This window comes from Oncorhynchus masou, chromosome 5 (genome assembly GCF_036934945.1).
Source record: "Oncorhynchus masou masou isolate Uvic2021 chromosome 5, UVic_Omas_1.1, whole genome shotgun sequence".
In the NCBI taxonomy this organism is placed as follows: Eukaryota; Metazoa; Chordata; class Actinopteri; order Salmoniformes; family Salmonidae; genus Oncorhynchus; species Oncorhynchus masou.
In genome coordinates, this window is record NC_088216.1 from 16,178,733 (window position 1) to 16,193,481 (window position 14,749).

The 14,749-nt window shown below is 45.9% G+C and overlaps 1 protein-coding gene across 1 annotated transcript in view; it reads left to right on the plus strand.

Moving 5' to 3' along the window:
- The window catches only part of LOC135534853 (parvalbumin alpha), a 352,035-nt gene that overhangs the window by 83,498 nt on the left and 253,788 nt on the right, over nucleotides 1-14,749 (plus strand). The gene's annotated exons all lie outside the window — the stretch shown is intronic.

Here is a 14,749-nt window from a genome sequence, read left to right on the forward strand (position 1 = left end):
GGCAGGAGGGGTGAAGAGAGAGAGAGGCAGGAGGGGTGAAGAGAGAGAGAGGCAGGAGGGGGAACAGAGAGACAGGAGGGGTGGAGAGAGAGAGGCAGGAGGGGTGAAGAGAGAGAGGCAGGAGGGGTGAAGAGAGAGGCGAGAGGGGGAAAGACAGAGAGACGAGAGGGGGAAAGAGAGAGAGGCAAGGGGAGTGGAGAGAGAGAGGCAAGAGGGGTGGAGAGAGAGAGGCAAGAGGGGTGGAGAGAGAGAGGCAAGAGGGGTGGAGAGAGAGAGGCAAGAGGGGTGGAGAGAGAGGCAAGAGGGGTGACGAGAGAGAGGCAAGAGGGGTGGAGAGAGAAGCAAGAGGGGTGGAGAGAGAGAGAGGCAAGAGGGGTGGAGAGAGAGAGAGGCAAGAGGGGTGGAGAGAGAGAGAGGCAAGAGGGGTGGAGAGAGAGAGGCAAGAGAGGTGGAGAGAGAGGCAAGAGGGGTGACGAGAGAGAGGCAAGAGGGGTGGAGAGAGAAGCAAGAGGGGTGGAGAGAGAGAGGCAAGAGGGGTGGAGAGAGAGAGAGGCAAGAGGGGTGGAGAGAGAGAGAGGCAAGAGGGGTGGAGAGAGAGGCAAGGGGGTGGAGAGAGAGAGGCAAGAGGGGGAAAGAGAGAGAGGCATGAGGGGGAAAGAGAGAGAGGCGAGAGGGGGAAAGAGAGAGAGGCGAGAGGGGGAAAGAGAGAGAGGCAAGGGGGTGGAGAGAGAAAGGCAAGAGGGGTGGAGAGAGAGAGGCAAGAGGGGTGGAGAGAGAGAGGCAGGAGGGGTGGAGAGAGAGAGGCAAGAGGGGTGGAGAGAGAGGCAAGAGGGGTGACGAGAGAGAGGCAAGAGGGGTGGAGAGAGAGAGAGGCAAGAGGGGTGGAGAGAGAGAGAGGCAAGATGGGTGGAGAGAGAGAGAGGCAAGAGGGGTGGAGAGAGAGGCAAGGGGGTGGAGAGAGAGAGGCAAGAGGGGTGGAGAGAGAGAGGCAAGAGGGGTGGAGAGAGAGGCAAGAGGGGTGGAGAGAGAGAGGCAGGAGGGGGAAGAGAGAGAGGCAGGAGGGGGGAAGAGAGAGAGGCAAGAGAGTTGGAGAGAGAGGCAAGAGGGGTGAAGAGAGAGAGGCAAGAGGGGTGAAGAGAGAGAGGCAAAGGGGGTGGAGAGAGAGAGGCAAGGGGGTGGAGAGGGAGAGGCAGGAGGGGGAAGAGAGAGGCAGGAGGGGGAAGAGAGAGAGACAGGGAGGGACGAGAAGATGAGGGAGAAAAAGAGGGGAGAAGAGAAGGGTAAGGGGGTTGGAGAGGAAGACAGGGAGGGAGAGAAGGAGAGAAGGAGAGGGTGTATTCAGACACCTATCTGCAGTGTGAGTCCACCAGAGCCCAGTAATTCAAAAAGATGGTACTCCGAGTGATGAGATATTTATACATTAATATGATCTCTCCCTCTCTCTCTCTCTCCTTCTTTCTGATCTCTCTCTCCCTTTCACTTTCTCTTTCTCTCTCTTTCATCCTCTTTCTTTATGGCTTATCCGCGCCCCCTCTCTAACTCTCTCTCTCGTTTCCCTTGATACTTGCTCCCTGCATATTCTCTGTCATTTCCTTCATTCTATTTGTTGAGTGTCAAGTCAAATGGCTCTACTGTTATGCCATCAGAGAAAGTGTTGCCCCCTCCCCCCTCACTCTCTGTCACATTTGCATTTCCTGTTTTCGTCTTTCAGTGGAAGCGAAGGGCAAACAAGGCCACCAACTAAGCAACGCTGTGCCAGAGCCTCATTTAGACTGGGGGAGCACCGAGAACCTAGTCCTCCTCTCTCTTAGGACACACACACACACAGTCTTGGACAGCTAACCTTGTGGGGCCATGCAATTCAGTCCCATTCAAAATCCTATTTTCCCTAACCCCTAACCCTAACTGTAACCCTAACCCATAATTTGACCCTTACCCTAACCCTTTACCCAAAAACCTAACATTCAACCTAACCCTAAACCTAATTCTAGCTCCTAACCCTAAACCTAACCCTAGCTCCTAAACCTAACCCTAACCCTAACCTTAAACCTAACCTAATTATAGCTCCTAACCCTAAACCTAACCCTAGCTCCTAACCCTAACCTTAAACCTAACCTAATCTTAGCTCTTAACCATAACCCTAAACCTAACCCTAACCCTAGCTCCTAAACCTAACCCCTAACCCTAAAACTAACCCTTAAGGTAATTCTAACAGTAATTCTAACCTTAACCCTAAACCTAACCCTAGCTCCTAACCCTAACCCCTAACCCTAAAACTAACCCTAGCTCCTAAACCTAACCCGAGCTCCTAAAACAAACCCTAGCTCCTAAAACTAACCCTAGCTCCTAAAACTAACCCTAGCTCCTAAAACTAACCCTAACCCTTAAGGTAATTCTAACAGTAATTCTAACCTTAACCCTAAACCTAGCTCCTAAAACTAACCCTAGCTCCTAAACCTAACCCTAGCGCCTAAAACTAACCCTAACCCTTAAGGTAATTCTAACAGTAATTCTAACCTTAACCCTAAACCTAGCTCCTAAAACTAACCCTAGCTCCTAAACCTAACCCTAGCGCCTAAAACTAACCCTAACCCTTAAGGTAATTCTAACAGTAATTCTAATCTTAACCCTAAACCCCTAGAAACAGCATTTAACCTTGTGGGGACTAACAAAATGTCCCCAGTTGGTCAAATTTGTGTTTGTTTACTATTCTGGTGGAGACTTCTGGTCCCCTCAAGAAGAGTTGAACAGGTCCACACACACACACACACACACACACACACACACACACACACACACACACACACACATACACACACACACATACACTCCCCTTTCTCTACTGTGGTGCAACAGCTGTGGTCTACAGTGTCAGCAGTGCCGCTGGATCGTTGGCAGACCTTCAGAGTGAACCAACCAACCAGGCTACATCAGATACCTCCGCCTCAGTTAGTGAACCGATCCCAAGGGGTGTATCTCAATAGTCTTTGTTTGCTTCCTCATCTCCTCTCCTTGATGATCTACATCGATGTGAAAGGACTAGTGTCTGCATTGAATTTACAGACCCAGTCGTGTTCAATGATGTTAGGAGGAAAGGATACTTTTTGAAAGTGAGATCGACCCTTGAGAAACGACTGAGTGTGTATTTGTATTTACTATGGATCCTCATCAGCAGCTACTCTTCCTGGGTCCAGCAACATTAAGGCCGGTATAAAGCGATGCTGTGCTGCTATTCACATTGACGTGGCCAAAGCTTTAGATACGGTAGACCAGTGGTTCCCAAACGTTTTATAGTCCCGTACCCCTTCAAACATTCAACCTCCAGCTGCCTACTCCTTCAAACATTCAACCTCCAGCTGCCTACTCCTTCAAACATTCAACCTCCAGCTGCCTACTCCTTCAAACATTCAACCTCCAGCTGCCTACTCCTTCAAACATTCAACCTCCAGCTGCCTACTCCTTCAAACATTCAACCTCCGACTGCCTACTCCTTCAAACATTCAACCTCCGGCTGCCTACTCCTTCAAACATTCAACCTCCGGCTGCCTACTCCTTCAAACGTTCAACCTCCGGCTGCCTACTCCTTCAAACATTCAACCTCCGGCTGCCTACTCCTTCAAACATTCAACCTCCAGCTGCCTACTCCTTCAAACATTCAACCTCCAGCTGCCTACTCCTTCAAACATTCAACCTCCGGCTGCCTACCCCTTCAAACATTCAACCTCCAGCTGCCTACCCCTTCAAACATTCAACCTTCAGCTGCCTACTCCTTCAAACATTCAACCTCCAGCTGCCTACTCCTTCAAACATTCAACCTCCAGCTTCCTACTCCTTCAAACATTCAACCTCCAGCTGCCTACTCCTTCAAACATTCAACCTCCAGCTGCCTACTCCTTCAAACATTCAATCTCCAGCTGCGTACCCCCTCTAGCACCAGGGTCAGTGCATTCTCAAATGTAGTTCTTTGTTGCAATCATTGTAAGCCTGCCACACACACTATACAATACATTTATTAACCATTAAAATGAGTGTGAGTTTGTCACAACCCGGCTCGTGGGAAGTGACAAAGAGCTCTTATAGGACCAGGGCACAAATAATAATATAATTATAATCAAAAATGTTGATCTTTATTTCGCCATCTTACATATAAAACCTTATTTCTTAATTGAAAATGGTGAATAAGGGTGTGATGCTTCGCTATATCACATTTGACATTGTCCATAAGCTTGAGTTCATTTGCACACAAAAAATCATACAGTGATGGAACGACCTGTGTGTTGTCCTTGTTAATGCAGACAGAGAAGAGCTCCAAATTCTTAATCGTAGCCTCAACTACATTGAATATAGTTGCGAAGAGTCCCTGTTATCGTAGATTCAGATACTTCAGGCGAGAAAAAGCATCACCTAGATCGGCCAGTCGTGTGAGAAACTCGTCATCATGCCAGCGGTCAGACAAGAGAAAATGATGGTCAGTAAAGAACTTTAAGCTCTTCTCTCAATTCAAAAAAACATGTTAATATTTTGCCCCTTGATAACCAGCGCACTTCTGTATGTTGTAGAAGTGTTACACAAGAGTTCAGGGGCCTTGCTTTAACAAAGTTAGCCATATTCACTGTAGTGTCCAAAACGTCTTTCAAGCTGTCAGGCATTCCCCTGGCAGCTAGAGCCTCTCGGTGGATGCTGCAGTGGACCCAAGTAGCATCGGGAGCAACTGCTTGCACACGTTACCACTCCACTATGTCTCCCTGTCATGGATTTTGCGCCATCAGTACAGATACCAACACATCTTGACCACCGAAGTCTATTTGATGCCACAAAGCTGTCCAGTACTTTAAAATATCCTCTCCTGTTGTTCTGGTTTCCAGTGGTTTGCAGAAGAAGTCGTCTTCCTTAATTGACCCCCCATAAACATAACGGACATATACCAGGAGCTTGTGCCAGGCCCACCATGTCTGTTGACTCATCCAGCTGTAACGCATATAATTCACGGGCTTGTATGTGAAGCAGTAGTTGTTTCAAATCATCTCCTGCCATGTCACTGATGCGTCATGAAAAAGTGTTGTTTGATGAAGGCATTGTCTGTATAGTTTTTTTGGCCTTTTCCCCCAGTATTGTCCCAGCCATCTCTGCAGCATTAGGAAGAATGAAGTCCTCCACAATAGTATAGGGCTTTGTCTGTCCTAGCCACTCGGTAACTCACCATATAAAACGTTTCTAGCCCATTATTATTAATTGTATCTGTTGCTTTAATACATTTCTTACTACTCAAAAGTCGTCTAAATTCTTGCTCAAAAAACTCCTGTGGATTATTTTTCAAATTGACATGTTTTGTTTGTAAATTTCTGCTCAAGAGTGACAAACAAAATGTAAATGTGAATCGCATTTTTATTTGGAGTACCCCCGATGTCAGTTTGGGTATACCTGCGGCAGACCATTCCATTCTTGTGGGCCAGTTAAGAAGTCTTGGTATTGCTGAGGGATCTTTGGCCTGGGTTGCTAACTACTTCTCTCAAAGAGTGCAGTGTATAAAGTCAGAAAACCTGCTGTCTCAGCCACTGCCTGTCACCAAGGGAGTACCCCAAGGCTTGATCCTAGGCCCCACGCTCTTCTCAATTTACATCAACAACATAGCTCAGGCAGTAGGAAGCTCTCTCATCCATTTATATGCAGATGATACAGTCTTATACTCAGCTGGCCCCTCCCCGGATTTTGTGTTAAATGGTCTACAACAAAACTTTCTTAGTGTCCAAGAAGCTTTCTCTACCCTTAACCTTGTTCTGAACACCTCCAAAACAAAGGTCATGTTGTTTGGTAAGAAGAATGCCCCTCTTCCTACAGGTGTTATTACTACCTCTGAGGGTTTAGAGTTTGAGGTAGTCACCTCATACAAGTGCTGTCCTTCTCTCAGCACATATCAAAGCTGCAGGCTAAAGTTAAATCTAGACTTGGTTTCCTCTATCGTAATCGCTCCTCTTTCACCCCAGCTGCCAAACTAACCCTGATTTAGATGACCATCCTACCCATGCTCGATTACGGAGACATCATTTATAGATCAGTAGGTAAGGGTGCTCTCGACCGGCTAGATGTTCTTTACCATTCGGCCATCAGATTTGCCCAATAACGTTTGTACCATGTTTTGTGCTGTTACCATGTTGTGTTGCTACCATGCTGTTGTTATGTTGTGTTGCTACCATGCTGTGTTGTCAAGTGTTGCTACCTTGCTATGTTGTTGTCTTAGGTCTCTCTTTACGTAGTGTTGTCTCTCTTGTCGTGATGTGTGTTTTGTCCTATATTTATATTGTGTTTATTTATTTTTAATCCCAGGCCCCCGTCCCTACAGGAGGCCTTCTGCCTTTTGATAGGCAGTCATTGTGAATCAGAATATGTTCTTAACTGACTTGACTAGTTAAATAATGGTAAAGAATATATAGATTAAAAAACAATGTCAAACATTAAAATACATTCGCAACACACTAAGTGTGTGCCCTCAGGAGCCTTCTCCACTACCACATATCTACAACACATAATCCATGTGTAATGCATAGACTAAGATACAGTAGAATAGAGTAGAATACATTATATACATATGAGATGAGTAATGCATAGACTAAGATACAGTAGAATAGAGTAGAATACAGTATATACATATGAGATGAGTAATGCAAAATATGTAAACATTATTAAAGTGACCCGAGTTCCATTATTAAAGTGGGCAGGGATTTCAAGTCTATGTATATAGGGCAGCAGCCTCTAAGGTGCTACTGATGGCTATTGAACAGTCTGACGGCCTTGAGATAGAAGCCGTTTTTCAGTATCTCGGTCCCAGCTTTGATGCAACTGTACTGGCCTCGCCTTCTGGATGATATCGGGGTGAACAGGCAGTGGCTCAGGTGATTGTTGTCCTTAATGATCTTTTTGGCATTCCTGTTACATTGGGTGCTGTAGGTGTCCTGGAGGGCAGGTAGTTTGCCCCACGTGAAGCGTTGGGCAGACCGCACCACCCTCTGGAGAGCCCTGCAGTTGCGGACGGTGCAGTTGCCGTACCAGGTGGTGATACAGCCTGACAGGATGCTCTCAATTGTGTCGCTACCATGCTGTGTTGTCATGTTGTCATGTGATGATTTTCCTGGCACCACACTCCCAGGGCCCTTACCTCCTCCCTGTAGGCTGTCTCATCATTGTTGGTAATCAGGCCTACTACTGTTGTGTCGTCTGCAAACTTGATGATTGAGTTGGAGGAGTGCATGGCCACGCAGACACGGGTGAACAGGGAGTACAGGATGGGGCTGAGCATGCACCCTTGTGGGTCCCTTGTGTTGAGGATCAGCGAAGTGGAGGTATTGTTTCTTACCTTCACCACCTGGGGGTGGTCCGTCAGGAAGTCCAGGACCCAGTTGCACAGGGCAGGGTTCAGACCCAGGGTCCTGAGCTTAACGATGAGCTTGGAGGGTACTATGGTGTTGAATGCTGAGCTATAGTCCATTAACAGCATTCATACATACATCCTCTTGTCCACGATTGCGTCGTCCGTGGATCTATTGGGGCAGTAAGCACATTGAAGTGGGTTTATTGGGGCAGTAAGCACATTGAAGTGGGTCTATTGGGGCAGTAAGCACATTGAAGTGGGTCTATTGGGGCAGTAAGCACATTGAAGTGGGTCCATTGGGGCAGTAAGCACATTGAAGTGGGTCTATTGGGGCAGTAAGCACATTGAAGTGGGTCTATTGGGGCAGTAAGCACATTGAAGTGGATCTATTGGGGCAGTAAGCACATTGAAGTGGATCTATTGGGGCAATAAGCACATTGAAGTGGGTCTATTGGGGCAGTAAGCACATTGAAGTGGATCTATTGGGGCAATAAGAAACATTGAAGTGGATCTATTGGGGCAGTAAGCACATTGAAGTGGGTCTATTGGGACAGTAAGCACATTGAAGTGGATCTATTGGGGCAGTAAGCACATTGAAGTGGGTCTATTGGGGCAGTAAGCACATTGAAGTGGGTCTATTGGGGCAGTAAGCACATTGAAGTGGATCTATTGGGGCAGTAAGCACATTGAAGTGAGTCTATTGGGGCAGTAAGCACATTGAAGTGGATCTATTGGGGCAGTAAGCACATTGAAGTGGATCTATTGGGGCAATAAGCACATTGAAGTGGGTCTATTGGGGCAGTAAGCACATTGAAGTGGATCTATTGGGGCAATAAGAAACATTGAAGTGGATCTATTGGGGCAGTAAGCACATTGAAGTGGGTCTATTGGGACAGTAAGCACATTGAAGTGGATCTATTGGGGCAGTAAGCACATTGAAGTGGGTCTATTGGGGCAGTAAGCACATTGAAGTGGGTCTATTGGGGCAGTAAGCACATTGAAGTGGATCTATTGGGGCAGTAAGCACATTGAAGTGAGTCTATTGGGGCAGTAAGCACATTGAAGTGGATCTATTGGGGCAGTAAGCACATTGAAGTGGATCTATTGGGGCAGTAAGCACATTGAAGTGGATCTATTGGGGCAGTAAGCACATTGAAGTGGGTCTATTGGGGCAGTAAGCACATTGATGTGGATCTATTGGGGCAGTAAGCACATTGAAGTGGATCTATTGGGGCAGTAAGCACATTGAAGTGGGTCTATTGGGGCAGTAAGCACATTGAAGTGGGTCTATTGGGGCAGTAAGCACATTGAAGTGGGTCTATTGGGGCAGTAAGCACATTGAAGTGGATCTATTGGGGCAGTAAGCACATTGAAGTGGATCTATTGGGGCAGTAAGCACATTGAAGTGGATCTATTGGGGCAGTAAGCACATTGAAGTGGATCTATTGGGGCAGTAAGCACATTAAGTGGATCTATTGGGGCAGTAAGCACATTAAGTGGATCTATTGGGGCAGTAAGCACATTGAAGTGGGTCTATTGGGGCAGTAAGCACATTGAAGTGGATCTATTGGGGCAGTAAGCACATTGAAGTGGATCTATTGGGGCAGTAAGCACATTGAAGTGGATCTATTGGGGCAGTAAGCACATTGAAGTGGATCTATTGGGGCAGTAAGCACATTGAAGTGGATCTATTGGGGCAGTAAGCACATTAAGTGGATCTATTGGGGCAGTAAGCACATTAAGTGGATCTATTGGGGCAGTAAGCACATTGAAGTGGGTCTATTGGGGCAGTAAGCACATTGAAGTGGATCTATTGGGGCAGTAAGCACATTGAAGTGGGTCCAGGGTGTCAGGTAAGATCCTTGACTTGTCTCTCAAAGCACTTCATGATGACAGAAGTGAGTGCTACGTGGCGATAGTCATTTAGTTCAGTTACCTTTGATTTCTTGGGTACAGGAACAATGGTGGCCATCTTGAAGCACGTGGGGACAGCAGACTGGTATAGGGATTGATTGAATATGTCCGTAAACACATCAGCCAGCTGGTCTGCGCCTGCTCTGAGGACGCGGCTCGGGATGCCGTCTGGGCCAGCAGTCGAGGGTTAACATGTTTAAATGTCTTCCTCACGTTGGCCACAGAGAAGGAGAGCCCACAGTCCTTGGTAGCGCGTCGGTGGAACTGTGTTCTCCTTTGTTGTCCGTGATTATCTGTAGACCCTGCCACACTTCTCCATGTCTGAGACGTTTAATTGCAACTCCACTCTGGCGGAATACTGACGTTTTGCTTGTGTTTTGGATCAGTCTTTTGGATCAGCCTCTGGAATCAGTTCAGTTGCCCTGGGTGTTACGAACAAAGGATCCTCCAATGCGGAAAGTTGTATTCCTGGTCGTAATGCTGGTGAGTTACCGCCGCTCTGATATCCAAAAGTTCTTCCCGGCTCTATGTAATAACACAAAACAATTCTGGGCTAATATTGTAAGAAATAACGTATAAAAAAAATAAAAAAACTACTGAGAAGTTGCCTCGGAGCTCGAAGCAGGGCTGTCCTATCGGTCTGCACCAGCTACTGTTGTATCAATATGTTTGACCAGGACAGTTTACAATCCAGGGTTACTCCAAGCAGTTTAGTCACCTCAACTTGCTCAATTTCCAGATGTGCAGCACACACACAGACCCACTGAGACCCACTGAGACCCACAGAGACACACACACACACACACACAGACCACTAATTCACAACACATAACTCACAACTGATTTGGATTCTTCAGATACCTCAGCCAGGGAACCGTTCCCAAGGGTTGCATCTCTATAGTCTTGGTTTACTTCCTCTCCTTGTCTCCTTTCCTTCACCTTAACTGACTTATTCACAGACCCAGTCATGTTAGCTTGAACGAGGAACACAGCCATCATCTTGAGTTCAGATGAAGATGAGGAGGCTGCAAATGACTATTATGATACACCCCTTGAGAAATTATTTTGTGAGTTGTTTCACATGAGCAAGTGCAACCCACACACAGCGACACACACACACACACACACACCCCCACCCCCATTCCGACCACTAACTCACAACTCCCGGGCTAGCCGCAGAGTAAATGGAGATGGATCAACCAATCATCACTCCATCCTTAGACATCCCTCTAGCAATATGAAGAAACAACAAGGCCTTAGGCGTGCCTACCAAATTGTGTACGTCTGTAACTGTCTTCTCTCTCTCTCTCACACACACACACACACACACACACACACACACACACACACACACACACACACGATCAAATCAAATGTTTTTGGTCACACACATATTTTGCAGATGTTATTGTGGGTGTAGCTGAATGCTTGTAAAATGTGTTATATACAAGGTTTTCCTCTACATGAGTTTATAATGGATTATTATGATTCGTCTCATAATGGTAAAGGTCAGGGTTGGCGAGTAACAGCTGAACCTAGATCAGATAAATGTAAATATCTGAAGGGACAACTGCTTCCTGAAGCCCTTTACAACTGCTGGTTCAGGTAGGCTGTTATAAGGGGACTTGACAGTCTGTTAGTCTCTCGGCTCTACATCTGCATTCACTGCACAGGCCAACACTCTTAGAGAAAAAGGGTTCCTAAAGGGTTCTTCTCCTGTCCCCATAGAGGAACCTTTTTGGTTCCGGTAGAACCCTTTTGGGGTCCAAGTAGAACCCTTTTTGGTTCCATGTAGAAGCCTCTGTAGAAATTTTTCTACATCAAACCCAAAATGGTTTTACATGGACCCAGAAAGGGTTATTCAAAATGTTATCCTATGGGGACAACCGAATAACCCTCTAAGGTTCTGGATAAAAACATGTTGTTGTAAGAGTGTATAAACCAAACAACATGGTCTGAATTGGATGTTTCTATCACTGCAGAATGTAACACTGCAACTCCACTGTAGCAAGTGAAGTGAATGTAATTCTGCATCTGCAGACACCATAACAACCAAAAACAAAAACGAATAGGCCTCTCTCGGGATAAGTCTGTCTTGTCTACTTGTCATGTCAGCTCTCAAGAAGTAAAGAATTACGGATTCTGGAACGTCACCTAATATTGAAGATCATAATCGCACGCGAATGTTTTTTTGCGGGATTGGACAGAGAATAGAATTCTGAACCAGCTTGCAATCGGATCGTACTTATTTGGTTTGTGGTTGCTAAAACCATAGGCTAATAGATTATTATAACAATATTCATCACCAATATCATGTCCCTATACATTGGCCTTACCCCCAACTAGGCCTACACATGCCGCGTTCAAAACAACTGGGAACTTGGATATCTTCGACTTCCGAATCAAGTGCGTTCCTAGACAACTGGGAACTCGGGAAAAAACGAGCTCCGACTCGTTTTGAACGGTCATCCAACTCATAATTGACCTAAAGATAACTGACGTCGCGGTTTAACCTATTTTTCAAAGTTCCCAGTTGTCTTGAAAGAACCAACACACCCATACAGACACCCATCTACATTGCAGTCATACAGGTGCCTTATGACAGACCAGGGGTCTTTGAAAATGCACGTCACTGGCCGATATTCCCCTCTATATTTCCCCACAAGAAAAGGAAAGGCTTTCCTTACCCATCGCCTGTGTTTGAGGTCTCTAGATGCAGATAGTCATGTCAGATATGTATCCGTTCTGTTCGTCGGTCACCGTGTTGAAAAAAAAGCAATCTATGCCATTCCAGTCCCGTTATCGGAGCCTCCGTTATCAGCCTGGGTGCGCAGATCAGACAGAGAACCCGGCCAGGGTCTCCCGTAATTCCCCCGTTACATATGTATCTTATCAAACAGCTGCATCGTTTCTCGACGCTGCGCTGCGGCGGTGTTTTGCATCAGGGAGAGAGTGTAGGCTAGTATCCTACGGTTTCTCCGTATCTTGCGACGAAGGGGGCTGCCTGCTAGGCTGCAGTGCCTAGGATAGCTGAACCACCACGAATCCCGTGGTACCGTTGGTACGTCTCCGTTTGTTCAGTCGATGGCAGCCAGCAGGTTCAATCTACCGTTATCCCGGGCAGTGCGCGCCGCATTCGAATACTAGCCACTAATCGATATCTACCGTTGTTCTGTATCTAATGGGAGCATCCGAGAAGAAACAACGATTTCGGTGGTGGGGGTGCTGCTGCTGCGCGTGAGGCACGGTCCTCTAGCGGGAGATCTGACAAATGGTGCAGAAGATATATCCATCCCGATCCCAGTTGGCTCGAATCGAAGTGATGAGGGAATCTGGACGCGCGCTGTTGTCTTACCCGGTTTTACACCGATTTTGACGTTATGACTCGTCGATAGCGCTTTCTCCTTTCACTGTTCCGTTATCTGTAAAGCAGCCCCTCTTCCTTCTCTCTCCCCCTCTCTCTCTCGTGTGAGCCCCGGCCAACAACAGCGCTCGAGCTGCACCGAATATGACGCCTTTCCGCTCATATGAAGACAGGCAACACACCCGTCTCTCTTTCCCCCGTTTCCTTACTTTTCATTTTCTCTCTCTGGTGGGTCAAATTAGTAGCAGGGGAGAAAGGGGATGGGGGCCGCACGAGACGGCAGCTCCTCCCCGTGCTTGGGTTTGCTTATCACAGGAGCGAGCGGGTGAAAGAGAAAGAGAAAGGGAAATATATTTATTGTATATTTTGCTTGCTTTGGCAATGTAAACATATGTATCCCAGGCAGGTAAAGCACTTTGAATTGAGTGGACGACAAGGGGTGCTCGTGGGGGCGAAATAAAGGCTAAATTGTAGACAGAGCGATGGCGGAGCGCCATAATGTAGGTTTTCAAAATGTGTCACTCCTCCACTGTCGTGATACGATGTTTTGACGCACATTAGGCCAACACACTCCTTCTCTCTGCGCCAATATAGCGGTTTAACATAATGGTACCGTTACAATGTAAACACATATCTTGTTTCACTGACCCCCCCCACCCCCGTAGCAAGGAACGCCCTCGTAGTATCCACCATATCCGTTTTAATACAATAGGCCTACAATATAATGGTGGAATTGTCTGTGCAGTCAGCCTGTTTAGGGTTTTAACTATGTTTAAATTAATGTCTTGAATCCACAACGGCACAGCAAATTAGACCGTGACCGATGGCGGAGTCAAGTAATAGCCTATTTTGCTGTATAAAGAGAAAGAGAGAGCGACAGAGAGAGCTTGTTCCCCTTGAGATGGGTCTGAATCTCAGAACTGAATTCATGGGGGATGGGTTACAGCAACACGCGAGGGATAAAGAGCTGTCTGTGGAACGAGGACATACATTACTCACACTTTTAACGCCTCAGAACTAAAGCTAAAGACAACCAATATATTTCTGGAAAAAAAATAAAAACGCTCCTTTCTACGTCTTTAGACTATGGTGATAGATATATACATTATAAGGATTCCTTTGTTTGGGATGTTTATAGACTATAAACTTGCTGATCGATCAATCCCGATTGCTTTTATTGTAAGCAATACATTTTGATAGATTCAATAATTATTCATATATCTAATCAACAATCGAGCACGGAAATCTCAACCCTGCACCGACACTACAGTCCCTACCTTCATGAAGAATTGATTCAAAACAAACAAATAATATATATATAAATATATATATATATATTGTTCCAGAGAAATAACTGACATTGAATGTTCCATTCCTCAACCCGCTTTCATCATGCCATTGTAACTACTGTTCTAAAATAGTGTTCCAAATGGCACCCTATTCCCTTTATAGTGCACTTAGTTTAAAAAAAGTAGTGCACTATATAGGGAATAGGGTGCTATTTGGGACATACAGACATATGCCTTAATCTACTTATTTAAAGAGGGTTGACAAAGAAGAGTTGTGTGTAAAGTGTGAGGACTTACTAAATCTGACACTGAATGGGGCTGTAGCTCAAGGCACAAACATCAGTTGACCTGCTTGTTGAAAGGTGGTCTGCTGAATGAAGGATTGTCAATATTTCTTTCCTTCCTTCTTTCCCTCTAAAAGACAAGTTAGCCGGTCTCTTTTCTCCTTTCTCTCTCTTCCTCAGAGGTACTTAGTTTCCTCAGTCAGATTCTGCCCAATGAAATCAATGTAATACTAAACTTTGATCACCTAGTTGGCTATTAAGGCATGTATCACTCCTACTGCAAGTGGCTCTGGATAAGAGCGTTGAAGAGCATCTGCTAAATGATTAACATGCCAAAAGAGGCCGTGGTTGAAGGTTGAAGAGCGTCTGCTAAATATTTTTTTAATTTAACTTTTATTTAACTAGGCAAGTCAGTTAAAGAACAAATTCTTATTTACAATGACAGCCTAGGAAACTGCCTTGTTCAGGGGCAGAACGACAGATTTTTACCTTGTCAGCTCAGGGATTTGACCTAGCAACCTTTCGGTTACTG